Source organism: Sylvia atricapilla, chromosome 21 (assembly GCF_009819655.1).
Source record: "Sylvia atricapilla isolate bSylAtr1 chromosome 21, bSylAtr1.pri, whole genome shotgun sequence".
Classification (NCBI taxonomy): domain Eukaryota; kingdom Metazoa; phylum Chordata; class Aves; order Passeriformes; family Sylviidae; genus Sylvia; species Sylvia atricapilla.
The window spans coordinates 5,070,162-5,076,271 of NC_089160.1; the positions used below are offsets into that span (position 1 = coordinate 5,070,162).

Sequence of the window (6,110 nt, forward strand, 5' to 3'; positions counted from 1 at the left end):
CAGTTTTAACATTGAATTTGCCTATACTGCTTTTATAGCAATAAGAAAATTGGGGTTTCTGTAGAAAAAGCTAATACCTTTCTTACGCTCTTAAAACATGTAGATCTGAAAAAAGCCCACACCAACAAACCAAACTCCACCAACCACACCAAGCAGAGAACGTCTTCTGACCGCCACAACACAAAACCCAGCAAGCAGAAAGTCTGTCATCTGCAAGAATCATTTCTTGCTTTAAATCAACTAAAAAGTTTGCTCTGAAAGGGAAGGGTTCAGCTTTTCAGCCCCGAACACTGAAAGAAGCCACATGCCTCAGAACAAAATTTAAGCCAGTGAGAAATGAACACTACAGCAGCGGCTTAAAGGTCTGAAAGCGAATCGAGAGCACTCGAGATTTTCACATCACAGGAGAGGATTTAACAGGAAAGGTAAAAATCACACTTCAGAAGCGTCTTTACTGAGCCACACTCCAGCAGCGTCTCGCTCTCAGATGGATCGAGGTGTGAATCAGGAGAAGGCAGAGCCGAGTGACCACAAACAGCCCGGACAACCGGGCCCCTCACCGGCACCGCCCGGGCCCGGCACCGGCACCGGCACCGCCCGGGCCCCTCACCGGCGCTCAGCCACACTCCCGGGCCCCGCACCGGCGCTCAGCCACACTCCCGGGCCCCACCAATACCCAGCGCTCCCGCAGCGGCACTCACCAACACCCCCGGGCCCCAAAGACACGCAGCGGACACACAGTGTACACACAGAACTCCCGCTCCGACACTCACCGACACTCACCGACACTACCCCTACCGCCGCCGCCGCCGCGGGCCCGAGTGCAGCGCTCACGTGACGGGCCCGCGCCCCGCCCACGCCGCGGGGGCTGCCGGGAGCTGCGGCCGAGGGGGCGGGTCCACAGAGGGGCGGGGTCAGGCATTGGGGCGGGGTCAGGCATTGGGGCGGGGTCAGGCATTGGGGCGGGGTCAGGCATTGGGGCGGGGTCAGGCATTGGGGCGGGGTCAGGCATTGGGGCGGGGACTGTCCGGGGGCGGGGCCACGCCCTGGGGGCGGGGATTCGCTGGGGGCGGGGCGGCAGCGGCTCCCTCAGGCCGTGAGGGCGGCGGGCCGCTCATGGCGCATTGAGGCGGTCAGGGCTGTGGTTGTCGCCGTCGCCACCCCTCAGAGCCGTCTCGAACGAAACACCTCAAAAGAAAAGGGGGGAAAGGGACGTACGGCCAGTGTGAAGCTGATGGGGTGATCAGACACCCCAAGCCTTCTGGATGCCCACTGGACACCAATGAGCATTATAATAAAAGGAGTACGCTATAAGAATGAACGCTGTGATAAAAGAAGTAAAGGAGTTGGTGATGCAGATGGCAGCAGGGCTATTATTCATGTAAAGTTAAAATGGAATAAAAATTGTCCATCAATTGGCCTGGTGGCCCTGCACAGGTGTGTGTCTGGAGGGCAGGGTGGAGACTGGGACACTGTCTGTGAGGGTCTGCTCTCAGGGAAACAGGGTTTGTGATGCTGCCAAGCCTTTTTGATATCATAAAGCATATTTTTGAGTTATAAAACAGCAGTGTCCACCTTCTCCAGTGGTGTGACTGACCCTATCTTAGTCCCTCATCAGTGAAGGACAATTCCTCCCCGCTTGCAGGACTAAATACCGCAGAAGAGTTGATCAAAGAAAACATAATGAAAAAACTATAATACAAAAATTAACTTGGGTTCCTTTGTGAGCAATCGGGAGCTCAATACTTGGTTAAAGCAGCTCTCACAGACCCAGCAGTGCTCCCCTCACACTGCACTGGCTCCTCTGAGGGAAGATCATCTCTGGCAGTTCACGAGCATCACACCAACAGCTACATCAGACACCACACCACCTCTGCTCTTCCACATCTTCATCAAAAAGTCTTCATCCAGTTTAATTTTGGCAGCTACTTCTTCTCTATGAACAGTTACACCATCTGAAGACCAATGCATAAAATTATTGTTAATATTACTGTGTTGTGGCTTCTTCTGGAAGCATTTCTTGCCGTGTCCAAAAGCGTGGTTCACCTCAAAGAGCCTTTAGGTCAGAATCAGCTGGGTGCTGGTGCTGGGCTGTGGTCCAGCCCTGGGAGGATGAGGTCCTGGCAGGATTGGACCCTGATAAAATGGATCCATCACCAGCATTCACAGCCAGACATCAACACTCAACCCAGCACCAGCACCCAGCTGATTCTGACCTAAAGGCTCTTCGAGGTGAACCACGCTTTTGGACACGGCAAGAAATGCTTCCAGAAGAAGCCACAACACAGTAATATTAACAATAATTTTATGCATTAGTTTTAGGTGTCACCGTTACTATCAACAATTTACACCTAGAATTCCAAAAACTTTAGAGAATCAGAACTAGAAAAAAACAAGGGAATTAAGCTGATGCCTGTCATGACTGAAAAAAAAATTGTTTCTGGAGTGAAAAATATTTTTCTACAGTAAGCATGAAACTGTGTGTTTTACATTAATAAGCAGCAGGAGTAAGCAGTGAGCAAAAGAAGATGAAATGTTCACCTTCCTCACACAAGCAGCCTTGTCTGTTTGTTCTGGTGTGATATACCTTTGCCTCTGACATCCTCTCAGCAAAGGTGAGCTAAAAAATCCACTGATGCAGTTTTGAAGTCTTGCTTTGATGTATTCCAGTGTGCTATTTCCAATTATAAATAATGTATTGTTTCATAGATATATGTATATATGTAAAGGTCTACATACCTCTGTATATACACACAGAGGCTCCTTTATTTGATCATTCTTTCAAGGTTTTATTCAAATCATGTTTTAAAGGTTTCTCTCTGTCATCATGAGAACTGGAACTCCTTTCTGACACTTCATGACTCACATCACTAAAAGCGCTCTCCCCAAATGTTCTCTTAAATTTAATTCCATCAGTCTTGTCCTACATTTTTTCCAATCTGGCTTATGCCCTTTGCATTTCTTCCAGAAGATGAAATCTCAAACAGCCTCTTGCTCATCTTTAATGATCTTTAGTGATCACAGCTATTATTCCACCCAAATCTGTCAAGTGAAATACTCTCTACCCTTGTTCATTGACTGACCTCTCCCTTTTTCTCCTCCTACATTTCCAAGACACCTGCTGGCACATTTTTGAGGGACTGTTTCTTACATGCCTTCTGGCTTGGATCTACAAGAGCATAAATTATTAACAATTTATTAATGAAGTGGGACATGAGTGAGGTGTGGGGATGTTTAGGCTCTCTCTGTATTTCTGAGCCTGCTCCTCGTACTGTTGTATTGCAGGATCTGGTGCCTCAGTTGTAATCAGCCCAGACAGCACACAAATACTCCATCCTCCAATCCCTGGACCATCTGGATAAAAACTGGTTAATTGACAAGGCTAATGTTATTTTCAGCTCAGTACAGTTAAAACAGTGTCAAGCCTTGTCCCACAAGTACTCTCTACTTTATCTATTATGTTATTATCTGCCTGTATGTAATCATCTTTGATTCAGACCTTCCCCTAGCCCTTTATGGTTAGACTAGGTCTGAATCTGTCCATGTAGCTAAAACTCCCATCTTCTCAAATCTCAATTACTGCAGCATCCTTTCCCTTGGCCTTGAAAAATGTAACCTTGTCTCACTCATATTTATTGAGAACACTACTACAGTGACCATTTTTCTTAGTCTGTCATTCTCACCGTGTTATTCCACTCTTTTCATCCCTGTGCTGGCTCAGCCTACTCCATCATGGGGACCCTTACCTACCTGTCTTTACTTTGGAAGGCCTTGGCAGCCTTGTCTACTTGCCATTTCCATTCCCTGCTGACATCTAACTGCAGCTCCAATCAGCTCACGATGCCAATTTTCACTTGTAACACATTTAAACGTGTTCTTTTGTGCATTCTTTTCGCTGCCTTTTATTTCCACGGATCCTATAATCAGCCCAAAAGTTACTGGCAAATTCCCTTAAAACCTCTCCTTAAAACTTTTCCTTCCTGTAATGATTACAGTAGAGGGTCACAGGTCATTATGCTGCCTCTCCTGCCCGTATTCCTCAGTTCCCTCATTTCATAAAGTATAAAAACTATTGACCCTGATACACACCAGGCTCTTGTAACACTATGGTAATGCAAATAATAAATACACTTGTAGAACTGAGATGCCAGGGGGAACTAAGTTATTATGAGATTGATGATATCAAAGTGAAATTTGAAAACACAATACCTGATAATAATACTAACTTGTTTTCCTGCTATTCCAGAGAAAAACCTAAGTGGAGGTGGGGAGTCTGCCTCTTTAAATCAAGCCCATAGGTCAAGGTAAGATTGATTTATGTCCATTTACTACACAATAATTTTGTCTCACTGTTTTCAGTTGCTGTCATGACAGATAAAATGGAAATGACGATACAGTGTTAAACATCCCACATCCATAGATGTGTCTGTATGTTCACATCTACATTTTTTCTTTTATGAGTTAGATATTAGAAAAGATATGGTATATCAGTGATTCTTTTGCTTTTCCAGCACAGTGCCACTTACACCCTTTGTTTCCTGTCATTGTCCTTTGTTTGCTAACCTGATGTTTATTTTTGTCTCTGCTAAATAAAGACCTCCAGATTTAATTCTTTTAAGCTGTACTCTAAGACCTCTTTAACCTATTTCTGCCTAGCTTTCTCCTCAATTAGCCTAATTGTTTCTTTATCAAGTAACATGTCGCCAAATAAAACACATATAGCACCCTAAAAAAAAAAAATCTGCCCCTTGCTGCTTGACTCACAATAGCAATAAGGTGAGTTATATAAGAGGCTTCTTGTATTTCTGGATCCTGCGACTCCCAAGGGCTGGAAATAGCAATTGTATTTTGGGAAGCATTTTCAGAAACACTGACTGAATACTTGTTATTGTGATTCCAGGCAGATGATAGATTGCTTTTGGATACCTGGGTTTGCATACACAGCACTGCTGTCACCAAAACCTGGCATTTGGCCACTGATGCATTCAATATATACCTGTCTATGTGTATGTTCATAAATACACACATCTGCTGTCACCACTAGACACATACTGATTCCTTGTCCTCAAAGACAGAGAAAATTAGCATGAGGTATTTGCTGATCCCCTTATTTTCTCCATGCAAATATTAGAAGCAGTTTGTATGTTTTATTTGAGAAACAGCTGCATTTCACAGAAAGGCAAACTCATTCTCACATGTATCATGCCTAATTTGCATAGTACATAAAGGTTTTAAGAGAACTGGAGTATTTGGATTAGAAGAACCAAACAAATGGAAGTTAGTAATATCCACTGAATTACCTGATCTCTTAGTGGGATTAATTCTAGCAGAACAATGCCACAAATTAAGAGAAATAGAAGAAAATCTTCTTAAAGCAAATAGCACACAAAAGCATAAGCTTCCAGTAAACTTTCTATTGCAAACTGCAATAGAAAATGATCTGTTAAATGTATAAATATAGCTTGTAAAAGAGAAGGACCCTTTAGACTAATACCTGTTAAGTGCTTTGCTCCGTGCTCTGTAGTTCTGTGAAGGGCTGAGGTTTCATTTAAATCCTGAAAAAAAACTCCAGAGACACAACTCAGGCAGCTGAGACTGCAGGAGTGAAGTGGTTGAAGTTAAAACACCTGGTAAAAGCAAAAGCATCTTGGCATCAAACAGTTTCATCAGCAAAAAGAAAACTGTGCAAGATGGACCCCCAAACACCCTCCTCTTATTGCCAAGGTCCAGATGTGTGAAGCTTTAACTACAGTAGTGACTGAATCACCTAAAATCTTCATGTAAGAATTATTTTAAGCATCAAGTGTGTGGATGGGCACGACAGAGACAGGCTGTCACAGCAGAGTTAATGCATGCTCCATTCAGAAACACTCTTTGTTTTATAGTTCAAGAGTCACAGCAGCTGATAGGGCAGGACAGGAAGCCAGCATTTCCTACTCACAGTGGAATATCTGTGGATTTTGAAAACACTGCACAGCCCCTTTCAGCTGCCACCCCACAACAAAGAGGAGGTAGCTTCAAAATTCAGACGAGCTCTGGACAGCAGACTGCAGCTGCTGAATAGCAGAGTCCCAGTGTCACAGACCAGCTAGAGAGCCTGCAGAAAGAGC

The 6,110-nt window shown here is 44.5% G+C and overlaps 1 protein-coding gene across 6 annotated transcripts in view; it reads right to left on the reverse strand.

Moving 5' to 3' along the window:
* MTM1 (myotubularin 1) overlaps window positions 1–806 on the reverse strand; it is a 30,487-nt gene extending 29,681 nt beyond the window's left edge. For 4 of the 6 annotated variants that reach the window (XM_066334058.1, XM_066334055.1, XM_066334059.1 and 1 more), the window contains exon 1: window positions 702–752. The gene's annotated coding sequence lies outside the window, so the exon portion shown is untranslated. Of the gene's footprint in view, window positions 1–701; window positions 753–787 lie in introns of those variants that run through there. The other 2 variants (XM_066334057.1, XM_066334056.1) reach the window with 2 other exon arrangements.
* Window positions 807–6,110: the final 5,304 nt, after the last annotated feature.